Genomic DNA, 14840 nt, shown 5'->3' on the forward strand with positions numbered 1-14840 from the left:
CGGAGCCTGGAGCCTGTTTCCGATTCTGTGTCTCCCTCTCTCTCTGCCCCTCCCCCGTTCATGCTCTGTCTCTCTCTGTCCCCAAAAAAATAAATAAACGTTGAAAAAAAATTATTTTTAATGTTTATTTTTGAGAGAAGTGAGAGACAGAGCACAATCAGGGGAGGGGCAGAGAGAGAGGGAGACACAGAGTCCGAAGCAGGCTCCAGGCTCTGAGCTGTCAGCACAGAGCCTGATGCAGGGCTTGAACTCACGAACCAAGAGATCATGACCTGAGCCAAAGTCGGAGGCTTAACCACCTAAGTCACCCAGGAGCCCCTCAATGAGATATTTCAAAAGTACATGTAGGATTTTTGTATTTTATTATATATATATTCAAATAAATGATACTTAATTGTTCAAAAAGGTATGCATGGAGTATAATATTTTTTTTTAATGTTTTAACTTTTATTTTAAGTGTATTTATTTTTGAGAGAAAGAGAGAAACAGACCACGAGCAGGGTAGGGGCAGAGAGAGAGAGAGAGAGAGAGAGAGAGAATCCCAAGCAGTCTCTGTGCTGTCAGGATGGAGCCTGATGAAGGTCTCAATCCCATGAACTGTGACATCACAACCTGAGCTGAAATCAAGAGTCGGACGCTCACCTGACTGAGCCACCCAGGTGCTCCTGGAATGTAATATTCTTATTTGCCCTTTATTTAACTTTTCTTGTCTAAATTCTACAAACAAGTTTGAAACTTCCTTGGCCATCCCACCCCAGGACGATCTCTTCATTTATCACTTACTGCCTTAGTATCATTAGTCAGCATTATTTATAATTGTTAATGAAATGTGTGTTTTCTGCCCACCTTGAGATGCAATAAAACATAACGTACAATATTGTGGCTAACTTGCCTGAATGTGTGAGTTGACTTTTAATACATATATATTCTCCATAGCATAACACAGAAGATGCCAAATACATGAATTCATTCATTCATTCTTAAATGAATTAGTGTATTTTTATTGCTCAATTGAAAACTGAGAATATAATCTGATATAGTATATCAGAATAATATGTTAATATTGAAATTCAAACAGATAAACTCCAGTTGTAATAGTACTTTGGTAGTACTTTATAGTTTTCAAAGTACAGTTGACCCTGAACAACACGGGTTTGCACTGCACAGGTGCACTTACACATGGATTTTTTTCACAATGGATACAGTACAATACTATAAATGTATTTTCTTTATGTTTTTCTCAATAGCATTTTCTTTTGTCTTTATTGTAAGCATACAGTATATAATGCATATAACATACAAAATGTGTATTAATTGACTATGTTATCACCAAGGCCTCCAGTCAGTAGTAGGCTATTAGAAGTTAGGGTTTGGGGAGTCAAAAGTTAGTCCCAGATCTTTGATTATGTAGGGGTCAGCACCCCCCTAACTCCAGCGTTGTTCAAGGGTCAACTGCACTTTAGAATACATCCTTTATTGACCTTGTGAAGGGTTTGGGTAGATGTTGTTATCTTCATTGTACAGATACAAAAACTGAAATTTATAATCTTTGGACAGTTTACTCTTTTAAAAAACTAATAAGATTGCAGTAGCTGAATTTGAATTGTTTGTTCTAAACTCCCAAGTCTATTACTTTTTTCCCTTTACACCATACAAGAGTTCAGCAGGTAGGTATGGTTTGTTTGATTCCTACCTTAAACAAGGACACTGTGGTGCTTGATGTTCCTAAGTGTTGAAGATGATGATGAAGTTCTCCTAAAGTATGAGGGAAAAAAACAAAAGTGATGGATATACAATTATTCTCAGAACGAAACTGTCATTTGTGTTATTCATTCTTCCATTGATAGTATAAATAGAACCTTTAAAGGCCGCCTGGGATTCCCTCTGGATAAAGTAGTTTGAGAATTAGAAGGGGTTTAAGTAATTTAATTTGCCTCTATCACTACTCTAAGTTCCTGTTTGTCTTGATTTCAGTTTTTACTTTAAGCTATTTAAGTTTTCCCCTACCTATGCCTTTGTAAGTTATCTAGGTATTAAATTCTTTGGACACATATTATATAACATAAACCCCTTCAAGCTGAGGCTATGTTGTATTTTCACAAGAGGAAGAAGTCTGAACACCAGGTGTTTGTGGATGGTCAGCCACAAAGTTCTAATGAGGCAGAAAACCCTTTCATATTTTAAAAAATCTGGCATGCTTATGATGTTGCCCACTAAAGCCATCTGCCTGAGACAGCTGTATCTGACTCTACCTTATGATGGCTTAGGCTGCTCTTTCCCCAAGACAGAACTGCTATATAGGTTAGTAACATAGATTTAAGATTTTATGTTTCATGCAGCAGGTGGACTCACAATGCAGAGGAAATATTATTTTAGCAAAGTTGCATGCAGTGAGTTTTTTGCTAGAATAAAAATGACATGTACTCTCTAGGAAATTGATATACTGAATGTAGATGTGACTGTGCCACTCTAGCCATTATGGATTATAACAGGCCTCTCTACCTGTGATTTTGAAAACATAGATGCTTCTCCAATCATTCTCTGTTCTCTCACCTTGCTTTATTTTTCTTTACAGACCCTGGCAACATATTAATTTCTATCTATTGTCTATCTCAGTCACTAGAGTGCTCTCTCCTCTGAGCAGGAGCTTTCTTTACTACTTTTTCACCTGTGCCGGGTGTGTAGAGACTGCTCAGTACTGACTAATCTTGAAGGAATACGTGTAGAAATGAATGCTGTTTTATATTTACAATTTTATAGGCAAGGTATAGCTTAATCTTCATAGAGAAAAGAACTGCTCAACTATAATTACTTCCTCTTCTATGTACCAGGTATGATAATGCAGGGAGAAATCCACTTAAATTCCCTTCTTTCACTAAATAAAGTGATACCTAGATACTAAAAAGTGTGCTTGCTCTTGAGGATCGTGATAATGCAAGAAGATGAGCCTGTACAGCATCTTCTTGAGATTTGTGGTAAATGGAGCAAGAGAGAATGTAAATGGAAAAGATGTGTTGCAGATGATGTTCTCTGAAAGTGGACACTGAGACAGGGTTTGTGGTGCAAGATGTTGATTATGAAAGGAAGGGAGAAGAATTGGGCTGGGAGAGAAGCCTAGCTGTGATTCAGGCCTGACAAAACCTGGGGCAACTTGCTGAAGAGCTCTGGACCAAGTGCTGCCTGCTTGGCCCCGTCACTGGAGGCAGGCTGCCCTGGGAAGGACATGCAGCCAGGTCGAGGTGGCTCTCTGCAGGTAAGACAGCCTGCGGGGGCTGACAGCAGCAAGCTGTCTGCTGGCCACGTCTTTCCTTGAGAGGGGACCTGGTGGTCCATCTTCCTGACTACCACGACATATTTAAATCCTGCAGCTGCTAATTAGAAGAATTTGTAAAGAGATACTATGTACCCACTGACTAAATTTTGAAGTGTCTACTTGGATCATGACATAGCAGTAGTGTCTCACGAACCCTGAAAATGTTGTTCTAAGAAAATGGTTCCTCTGATCATTGGTGTATGCTTACAGTGATGAAGCTGGTTTGTTTTGGAAACACTTGTTTTTCAGAACATTTCTTTACTCTCAGGTTTAAAAAGTATGTTTTAAAGTTACTTTATTCTGTGCTCTCCCCCCTAATTCTCTTACACCCCTTATGGCTTTGTCAAATATAATACTTTGCAAGAAAATAACTTTTACAATTAGCAAGGGATTGCTATATCTTCCAAGGTTTTATTTATAGGTTATTTGAATTTTGATATAGCTTTTCTTAGAAGAAAAAAAGATATAAATATTAGTCTTCAAGGCTAGCCCACAAAGTTCTACATTCTCTCTGCCCCTCTGATTTCCTGAATTGTCTTGAAATCCAAAATTTAGCCAAAAACTCCTTGGGGTGGTCATGGGGAAGACACTGGTGTCATATTAAAGATCTCACAGTTGGGCAGAGCCCCTGATGGGTAGGGGGACAGTAGAATTTCAGAGATGTGAGGGGCGGGAGCAGGAGAGGAAGGCCCTGGCGGCAAGGTGTTAGGCAGGTGTTTAGGCCATTTCTAGCTCTGTCTCGAGTATGTTGACTGGAAACTGCCTGCACGGTGGTGGCAGCTACACTGTAATTACAAGTGGTCTTTGTTGCTCCCCTCCATTCTGAAGCTCAGTGGAGTCATAGCAGCAGTGTTGTGGCAGCATAACACAGATGTGTCATTCTCCTCCCCCAGTGGAAAAAAGATGGGAGGGAAGCTGTGCGCTCGAGTTCTATTTTTAAATGTCCATCACTTCATTTCAAAACATTTTTTCAAACATGCCATAGATACCATTCTTCCTTGAGATGCTAAATTTGAGGTTTTAGAAACCAAATTCTGAGTTAGACAGCATAAAACCAACTATCTCAAAAGGTTTAAACACAATTGGTTTTTAATTACTTAGCAAAAAATTCATTGTACCAAGAATGAGAGAATTTTTAGCTTAAAAAGCAAAAGCTGTAAAGAAGCAAAAATCTGGGCTTAGAATAAAAATGTCATCTCAGTTTTTGAGTGTCATTGTGGCAAGCCCACAATATTGTAATCAAAAAGGGAAGAAGATGGATCTACTTTGGTTAATATCTTAAATACTTTAAATTTTCTTCATTTTACATTGGATTTACATTTCACTCCTTGACACAATGTCCTTTCTGAGTAACATAGGAGAAAAGCACTGTTCTGAAATATAACTTGCCCCCTGGGTTTCCACTGGTTCTGATTCCTGCTTGAAGAAAATGGTTTTTCTTCTCCTTTCCTAAAACATTTGAGTGTTTGTCCTCCTGTGTTGTGACTGTGAGAAGTCTGGTTGGTGTTTCACAGGAGAAACAATTAAAGCACCACATGTCTGAGCGTGATGGAACGCCTTATGACTGAGTAAATGCTTTTATTTCTCTGGTAACTAACCTGTACCACCCCATCAGTTTTATATCTGGAGGTGAATAGAAAATGTAGGTTAGAGAAAAGAAGCTGTACTCCACACTGCTCAGAAGGAGCTCAAATGGCAGTTCTTGCTGGGTGTAAAAGAGAGTTTTGCTTGATCTTTTAGTGTAGCTTTTGAATCCACCCTTGGAATAGGAAAGATTCTTCCTTCCATCCTGATTTTATTGTGAGTCTAAAAAGGAGTAGGAAGCAAGGACTTTTCAAGGTCCTTTCCAGATCTGAGTCCATACCTTCAACACTGGCTCCATGGTGAAGAGTAAGCCTTGGCTAAATTTCTGACTGCATGTCAGTTGAGCACCTGACTCTTGATTTCAGCTCCGGTCATGATCTTAGGGTCGTGAGATCAAGCCCCACCTTGGGCTCTGCCCTGGGCATGGAGCCTACCTAAGATTCTCATTCTCTCTTTCTCTCTCTCCCTCTCCTTCTCCCTCTCCCTCTCCCTCTGCCTCTCTCCCCCTCCCACCCTCCCTCCCTCTCTCCCTCCACCCCTCCCCTGCTTGTTCACTCACTCCCCCCACAAAAAAAAATTCTGACTGCATGTCACTAGACACTTAGTAAATTAACCTGTAACTCCGCTTTCTTATCTGTGCAGTGGTGACACAATTCTTCCCAGGGTTGTTTTGAAATTAATATAACCTAACTAGCTTGATGCATTTCTTCTTTTATATAATTTTTCACCTTTCCTAGAGGTTGGAACTAAGAGATTGGAATGTTACCAACATCCTCATGTGCTGTAGGAGAGTAGAAAAAGCCCCCATCTCTCGATACAAATAAGTTTCTAGATTACCATGAGTATTTTTGAGTAAGAAGCTTACATAGGATATAAGTTATCAAGAAGTTTGCATTTTTATGTAATTTGGGAAGCCTTGGTGATGTCATGTCTTTATTTTCATAATCTGTCACATGGATGCTTATTGAAGGCCCACGAGATGAAATCTGCTATCACGTAAGGTCTCCCCTACAGAAATGACTCGGGAATTTGATGAAAAGTTAATAGGATATTTTCCAGGGTTCATTTGAGAGCTGTCATTTTATAAATGGATAGATTATATTTCCTGAATCAATGCCAATAGCAGATATTTATTATGTAATTCAGTATATTAGATGGGTACCAAGAATGTGTGCTTTTTTCCGTCCTCTATAAACTATATTCTTTAAATCCACCAAACCCCACCCATCCGTCTCTAGCAGTGTTGGTGCTTTGATGTTTGTCTAATGGTTCATTTTAATCCAGGACATCTAGTTGGACACTAAGACCTGCAGATGCTGACTTTGAAATCTCCCTCACATGCATCCCTTCAGCTGTCTTTCAAGGCCAAGTCCTCTTCATCTCTTGTCTGGATTATGTAACAATAATGGCCTGAATTGTCTTTGATCCTTACCCTTCGATCCTACCCTCACCCTTTTGTAAAATATTTTTCACCCTATTCTTCTATCTTGCTTACCAAAATGACTTTTATCAGGTCATTTTGAGTTCAGTAACTTTTGATGGCTTTTCAGTGCCTATAGGTCAATTTATATAGATTATAAAACAATAATTTTTTGGTCTGGATTTCCAGACTCTTAGCAGTTTGACAACTGTCCATATAGCCAACCTTATTTTCTTCTGCAGGAGTAACTTTTTTCCAGATAAATGGATCCTCTCATAAGTTTTCAAACACCTCATGAGCATATCTGCTCTCATCTTTGACCCCTATCTAAAATACCTTCTCATCCTTTCTCTACTTGACTCTTAAACCTTCAGAGTTCAGCTCAAATTCTGTCTTTTTAGTGACACTTTCCCAATTGCCCCAGTCCCATTCAATTCTGTGGCCCACAAATCTACAACGCATAACTATTCATAAAACATATTTCGAACATTCTAGAAGGTTCTTTCATGAGGATTTTTATCATTTTATTACTGTCCCTGAAATAGAATAGTACCTGGCATATAGTAGGTGCCAAATAAAGATTTGTTGGATACAGGGCTCCTGGATGGCTCAGTCAGTTAAGCATCTGACTCTTGACTTCTCCTCAGGTCATGATCTCAAAGTTTGTGAGATTGAGCCCCATGTTGGACTGTGCACTGACAGCAGAGCCTGCTTGGGATTCTGTCTCTCTCTCTCTCTCTCTCTCTCTCTCTCTCTCTTTCTGCCTCTCCCCCACTAGCACTTGTGCACACATGCATTCTCTCTCAAAATAAACATTTATTAAAAATCATAAAAAAAAGATTTGTTGGCTAAATAAAGTTGTTTTACCTTGCTTGTAACTCTTCTTGGCCTCCCTTCTGGCTTAGAAGACAAAATTCATATTCCTCACCCTAGCTTCTAAGGTCTTTCACAAAGTATTTAACTCTTTTTTTGGCTCCCCAGTATTCGCCTTTCTTAGCCCCCAGTCGCTCTTGATGTGGTGTTCACAAGCCATGTGCATTTCTATTTCAGTATCTTGGCTTATGATGCTTTTCCTGACTATAAACACTTGGCTTGTCTCTTTTCTGCCTATTTGCATTCCATACATCCTTATAAGGTTAAACTTAGATCTCATCGTCTCCATTAAAACACACTTCTCCCTTTCATTCGAATTCCTAAAGCATTTACACCTATACCAGCTAGTTTCTGGAAGTTAATCATACTTCTTATTTTTACCTGCTTTTATTGAAAACACTTCTTTTTAAAAGTGTAATATATACCTGTTACTGTTTTTTTTGAATGAAGCCACAAAAAAGTGCCAAGAAAAATTTGAAAACATCCCCAAATCTCATCACCCAGATATAAATACTGTATCACTTTATGTATAATTGCCCTGAGGTTATGTAAGATGCTAGTATTTGGTGAATCTGGATGAAGAGTATATGGGAATTCTTTGTACTGTTTGTGTAATTTATTTGTGGGTCTAAAAAAATTATACAGACCCAGAAATAGATTGATGAAGTAGTATAGTGTTCATAAAATAATCCAAATAATATGGTGATATTAATAATATAGGAAACAATGCAAATACGTGGGGGGAAAACTGGACTGTTTAATTAACTGGTGATAGAATCATAAGCTGTGCATCTGGTGAAAAAAGTTGGGCTCTTTCCTCATATCATACACCCAAATAAACCCCACATGGATCAACACATTAGAAAATGATAAGGTATGAAAACAAGAACATGACTGACAAGTGTTATACTCACGGGTTGAAATTGACATAATAAAGCCTGGCAAGAATACTAAAAACCATAAAAGAAAAGCACTAATAAATCTGAATGCATAAAAATTAAAGGCTATATATGAAAGAGTGGGGTGGGGAGCACCATAAAGTTAAAAGACAAGTGATAAACTGGGGAAACATAGTTGTAACCTGTATGACACAAGGATTGATAGGCATTTGGTAAGGTATCTACGAGTTTGTGTTCTATAGTAACATTCCCTGGGCCCTGCCACTCTACTAATGATGTGACGTTGGGAAAATTAGCTAACTGCTCTATACCTTACCTTTCTCATTTGCAAAAGTGGGAATAAGAGTCCCTTGATTCATGGTGCTATTATTGGGCATTTAACATAGGTGAAAGCATTGAGAACCATGCTTGGCATTAATAATAGTAACAGTAACTGCTAAAATATATTGAGGCTTACTATGTGCCAGGCACTGTGCAAACCTTTTAAAATGTGTAATTTAATCATCACAACAACCCATGCAATGAGAAGGGTACTATTATCCTCATCTTACCGATGAGAACCCTGAGATTTATAGAGGTTTTATAACTTGACCAATACCTAAGAAGCAGTGGAGGTAGGATTTGAGCAGAGATGGGATTCCAGACCCATCCTCTTGACATTTACACCATACTGTGGCAATTCTTAAGACATTTTAGTTTTCTTTTCCTTGAGTCTTGAGACTCTTTAATCTTGACAGTTAATTAGACTTTCATGTCCCTCTTAGTAGATGTATGAATTGAGCTCTTCAAATGTATTAGGTTGCCATCTCAGAGAAAAGAAGCCTTATAGAAATTCATTACATAAAGAATTAAACTTACTTTGGCATACTCTATAACACCAACTATAATGTCTATGGTAGTTTTTCCATACATGCTTGTTGGGGTACTTTCTTTCAGTTTTATCTTGAGAAAATAAAAAATCAGGACTGATTTTACCTTAGCACTTAATGGACATTAAATTAGCTAAAGTAGTAGCAAAGACAGGTGTTTGAGATATTAAACAGAAATAATACTGGAAGTTGCATTCTCATTCAAAAATAATTTCATATTTCTTATTAGTAAGTTAAATTGATTTTTTTTAATTTAGGGAGCTTTTTAAACTTTTTTTGATTTGTGAGCATAATTTATTCAAATTTTAGTTCACGTGATAACAGAATAAAATTTCTTTTGATAGTCTCAAAATTGAATTGAAAACTTTTATGAACTCCGTATATGTAAAGACAGAGGCTACCATCTCTCTTTCTTTTGATGGATTACAGCCAAGGTTTAATTTAGTTATTCAGAACAAATCTGAAAATACTTTTTGTATGGTATTAAACATTTTTCTCCATAGTAATATAGTGCTAAATCATTTAAAACCTAATTTGAAAAGAAAATAGTGAATCAGACTCATGATTTATGCTTCTTTAATCATGAAGAAGAATTGACTTGTAGGGACATGAAAGGTTTTAGCTCTGTGCTTTAAATATGATTTGTTAAAATCACTGGATTTCAAGGGAACACTTCTTGATTGAGATACCTTATTTATCTCTCTAGCTTTTTATTGATCAATGATAAAGAAAGAGGGACACTAGGGGCACCTGGGTGGCTCAGTCGGTTAAGCATCTCACTTTGGCTCAGGTCATGATCTCACAGCTCCTGAGTTCGAGCCCTGTGTCGGGCTCTGTGCTGACAGCTCAGAGCCAGGAGCCTGCTTCAGATTCTGTGTCTCCCTGTCTCTCTGCTCCTTGCCTGCTCATGCTCTGTCTCTCTCACTCTCAAAGAGTAAATAAACATTTTAAACAACTTAAAAAGGAAGAAAGAGGGACACTAAATACCCTTAGGAGAAACCTTACTTAATACATAGTAATGTATAATAAATATTATATTTAGCACTTAGCTTGTTGGCCACCTATCCTATTTCCTATCTGAACCAAAGCATCAAATTAGGAAGGTTGGAAAAAAGCCCTCTGAGGAACCAAAATAAGTATAACCACCTCCATTTAAAAAAAAAAAAAATGTATGAAGAGTCCCAACCTCACCACCACTACCACCGCCCTCACCAGTTCTCACGTATTTCCCTTGTATTCTTATTTTGCCTAGACTCCAACATGTTTGGATGCTAGGTTTCTAAGCCTCCAGAAGTTGAGGAGGAGGAGGAGTTGCTACAGGCAATCAGGCAGACAGCCAGAGGTGATCACTGGCATCTTGATAACAAGAGAGGCTGCAGGAGAACTTTAAAAGCAGACATAAGAATGCAAAAATTATAGCCATCTGGGGTCATTTGATGTAGGATCAGTCATATCCAGTTTCCTCAGAGCCCTAGAGAACGATTGTATTACAGAATTAATACAATAAAGGACATCATGAAAATATTAAATTACAGTCAGTAAATGTCAGCATTTATCAGTCTCCAGTATCCAGTCTGATGGTGGTGCCTCATTCTTATAAGAGGTAGGGGTTCGGGCTTGGTAATTGAAGATTCAAGTGCCTCCATTTGCTGTCTTGCTTCATTAGATCAGTGTTAGGATCTTCTGACCCTCCTTTTATCTCCCATTTTCACCTGGAAGTCTGTGGATCCAGTTTCTGCCCAGGCCTTCACGATCTAGGTTCTCTTGGCCAAGCTGTCATCTGAACTTATGATCTCTCTATAACTTCTGATGCAGGGTCTCCATTCCCAAGGAAACAAATTCTCATGGATGCCTGAGTCTTGAGCTTCACTCTTGGGTCTTCCGATGAGCCATATATGTTCCCTTTAGCAGACAAGGTGTTCTTTAGTCAATGATTAGAGGAAGTATTGTAGGGTATCCATGATTAGTCAAGTTTTAGAAGCTCTACCCTACTCATAGCTTTCTTCCTTCTTCATTCCCAGTGGAATGTCTTAACTAGAGCTAACTGCCCAACCTAATTTGAACCCTTGCGATCAAAAAGATCCTATAGTACCAGATTTTTGTTACTATAGCAGAGATCAAAAGAATATATATTGCTGGTGTCAGGAAGCCCTCGTCAACATTGCTTTTTCCAGTAATGTTTAGCCCCCTTTCTTTTATAGGGCTTTCCAATAATGAGCATACACTACATATTAGAAATAGTTTTACACCAAAGAGATTTTTTTTTAAGTTCCTTGCTCAAGATGGTAATTCATCAGATTATACCAAAAATGCAATCAGTGCTTCTACTGCATCACCTGTAACATTTTCTCTATTAAGACTTGTTAATGGGCCAGTCCCCCTCTGTTAGTATCAGGTTCATTACTTCCGATGTTGGTAGTCATGGTCTACCTGGAGTCCCCAGGGTTAATTAAGAGGTGAAGGTATTTTGAAGGTATATCAAGTTTTGTATTCCACTGAACCTAGTGTGACAGAACAGCTTTGCAACACTACATAGGTTATCCAGCAGCTCAGGCTGCAAAGGGGTTTATTTATTTAGCCTCCTTCACTGATATGTGAGGCTTTCCCTTATTCTACCTACCCCTGTAACCATTAAGACTAACCACAGCCAATTACATATACATATGTATATATAATTATGTATATATATACATTCATACATATAAAATTATGTGTATACACACACACACACACACACATCCAATTTTATGTGTTTACATATATAAACAGATATACAGAATATAGTGTTTTTCAGATGCTTAACCATCCCATTATATTACCTGAAGGAGAGATTACTTCTTGGAACAGAATTCTGAGCAGGCTTTTAACATTGCATGTTTGATCCTTGAACTGACTTTGGTGATATGCCCACTGTTGGAGCCCAAGTTTATGTTATAGGATGGTTTAGACTGTTATCTTCAATTCTTCCATTGACAGTCTGAGGATCAGTTTTCATAAGTTTTTCTTTCCCTCAGGACCATTTATTACCTCCATAAACTAGCCTGAGATTCTCGCTAGCAGGCTATAAACTCTTTGCAGGCAGGGATTAAATCCTTTTATCTTTCTACGCCAAACACAGTACCTGGATTCTTACCTTGCGTGTTGTAGGAGCTTTACAAATGGCTTATTGGTAAATTAATTAATTATAAATGAGACTTCTGGGTAGCCTGTGTCTCATTGAGCTTTTAATTGTTTCTTCAGCATTAACTAGAAAATGCAATTTCCCAAGAGGTATGTTTTATCTTAGTGTTGTTTCAGACAGGGACTGGGACTTTGTCATGATGATATAAATTTTTGATTAAATGAAAACAGCAGTTTATTTCTCTTTTTACTAATATCTCCACATAAAATACCATTTGTTAAATGGAGGTACAATTGGAAAGGAAAGGTTTTCTCAAGTTATTAACCAAGGCATGGAATAGTTTTAAAATGATTTCTACTTCATATGTAGGCCTTGCTCAGTTAATGTATCCACTTATTAGGCATTAGGAAAATGTGACTGAGGAACGAGGTTATGAAATAGATGTGCAAATATGGAAATAGAAGGAGACTGTATAGTTTGATTAAGTTAATGCCGCTCTACCAAGCCTAATGTTCTCTTTTTGCCCTTTCTTCATTTAGTAACTAGGCCATTTCCCCCCAATATATTAACTGTGGCCTAGGAGGCAGTGAAGACATTTGAGCTGCTATATTAAACCATTTTAGGATTTTGGAAGTAGGAGTTTGCAAATCATTGCTTAAGGGAACCAAATAATAACTTAGGAAGAATAAATGCAACTTACTAAAGGACCCAATATAAAGCAAGTAGTAGTTTATGCACTGGGATGCCTTAATGCAATGTTTGTAAGTGTACCCCTGTATCTTACTAACTCTTAGATTCTAGTCTGAGTCAGACAGGGCCATTGCTGACCCATTTGCCTTGGGGAAATTGAGAAACATGTGCCCTTCCTTGAGGAAAATTTTTGAGTATGTTATGGACAACTTGAACAATCCTCTGAGTTCAGGCTTGAAGAAAGTGGGGCTGTGGATGGGTACCTTCTCCAGCCTTGTTTGGTGATTCTGGACTCCACCGACTTCACCCCCTCCTATAGGGAAGGGAAGACGGAGGGGAAATGAGGGATGGGGTTGAGGAGCACTGGCTCTGGGGTTTAATCAGGACTACCCAGCTTCAGATCACCCAAATGGTGGTTCCATAAAGCAATCTTATTTTTAAATCAGTGATCAGAACATCTACCTTCTATTACGAATCCTACAACACTGCTGCTGAGAGGTCATGCCCCTTTGGCCCACCCAGGTTCAGTGGGAATGGGATGCGGGGCCCCATAGCCCTGGCAAGAGTGAGCCTGTGTATATACCACACATACCCCCCAAACGTCAGGGCTCACGTACACTGGCAGTGCACACATCCGCCCACCGCATCCCACCCCCATTCCCATCCATCTACCCAGAAAAGGAGCCAGTCAGAATTGGGCCACCTAGAGCCAGGTACAGGTACTGGGGTAGGCCAGTGAGTGAGCAAGCCCCCGGCTCCTCCAAGTCTATATGCATGCCGTGGGCGCCAGGGTTGAGTTACATGATGGAGAGCTTTCCCCATGGCTTTAGGTTTCAACTGGGAGACTCCGTGTCTCTTCTGCTGTCACACATGTCTCAGAAAAGTTCACATGTCTGCTTTGTGAATACTGTGGTAGCATTCTGCTAGTACTCAAAGTAATACAATGTTTCTATATTAAAGTGAGTACTTTAATATTTAAAACAGAATCTTGAACATTTTTCACTTAGTTTTCACATTTTACTTAAACTAATGCTAATATTTTTTTATACTTCTATTTTTTTAAAGTAGAATGTACTTGAATAAATTCAGACTATATATTGTAAAATGTAAAAGCATATACTAGTTATCCATCCTCTAATTGTGTGGTTAGAACTATATAGCCCCCCTGAATTTCTGAACAAAAAGCAATATATGCTCCTTTTAAGACTCTGAATCTGTTCAGGACTTGCTAACATGAACTAGGAGGTAGGAGAGAGACTTTCTTATACCAACAGTGCTCTAGAGACTCAGTCGGGACTTTAAAGCCCCTAAAGACCTCAATCTCCCACCAAAATACAAATCCTGATATAAGGTTATTCTTATACTTAGTGTTAGACTGGATTGGAAAGACTTGTCTAATGAGCTTTCATTTTAAGAAATGTCTTTAAGTGACATAAATTCACATTGAGAATGTAATTTCACCATGAGGTTATTTATATAATCTTTTACTTTTAAGTTTTGCATTATGAGAAATTTCAAACATACACAGAAGTGCAAAATAGTGAACTCTTATGTAACATTACCCAGCTTCAGCAGTTAATAGTTTGTCAGCCATGATTCCTCCAGAGGCCCCACTTTTTTCCTTTGCCCTTAGTAAGTATCAAAAGTATCTTAAGTAAGTTTCAGACATCATGTCCACTTACCTATACATAGTTCAGCATTTATCTCTATTTATAGGGCCTTGTTTTTAAACATAACCATCATGCTATTATAATACCTACAAAATTTGTAATAATTCCTTATATCCTCTAATACTCTTCCACATTCAGATTTCCCTGATTGTCTCAAAAACATCTTTCTGTAGATTGTTCAAACTAGAATCCATATAAGGTTTATACATTGTATTTGGCTGTTTATGTCTTCGGATCTCTTTTTTTCGTATGGTAATAAATTTTTTTATGTTTTCATTACATTTTCTTACAATTTATCAAGGAAGCTTAAAGGAAAAGTTGCTACCAAAACTAATGTGTTAGGCTTTATCTTTGCACGTGACAGCAGGGAAGGGGCAGAGGGAGAGGAGAGAGAGAATCCC

General features: G+C 38.2%; 2 protein-coding genes across 5 annotated transcripts in view; one reads left to right on the forward strand and one right to left on the reverse strand.

The window, feature by feature from the left end:
• The window catches only part of LOC125175639 (serine/arginine repetitive matrix protein 1-like), a 181338-nt gene that overhangs the window by 61034 nt on the left and 105464 nt on the right, over positions 1 to 14840 (reverse strand). For all 4 annotated transcript variants that reach the window (XM_047876386.1, XM_047876385.1, XM_047876383.1 and 1 more), the window contains one exon: positions 1694 to 1755. The gene's annotated coding sequence lies outside the window, so the exon portion shown is untranslated. The remainder of the gene's footprint in view (positions 1 to 1693; positions 1756 to 14840) is intronic.
• IFT57 (intraflagellar transport 57) overlaps positions 1 to 14840 on the forward strand; it is a 53882-nt gene that overhangs the window by 11514 nt on the left and 27528 nt on the right. The gene's annotated exons all lie outside the window — the stretch shown is intronic.

Source organism: Prionailurus viverrinus, chromosome C2 (assembly GCF_022837055.1).
Source record: "Prionailurus viverrinus isolate Anna chromosome C2, UM_Priviv_1.0, whole genome shotgun sequence".
Lineage (NCBI taxonomy): Eukaryota > Metazoa > Chordata > Mammalia > Carnivora > Felidae > Prionailurus > Prionailurus viverrinus.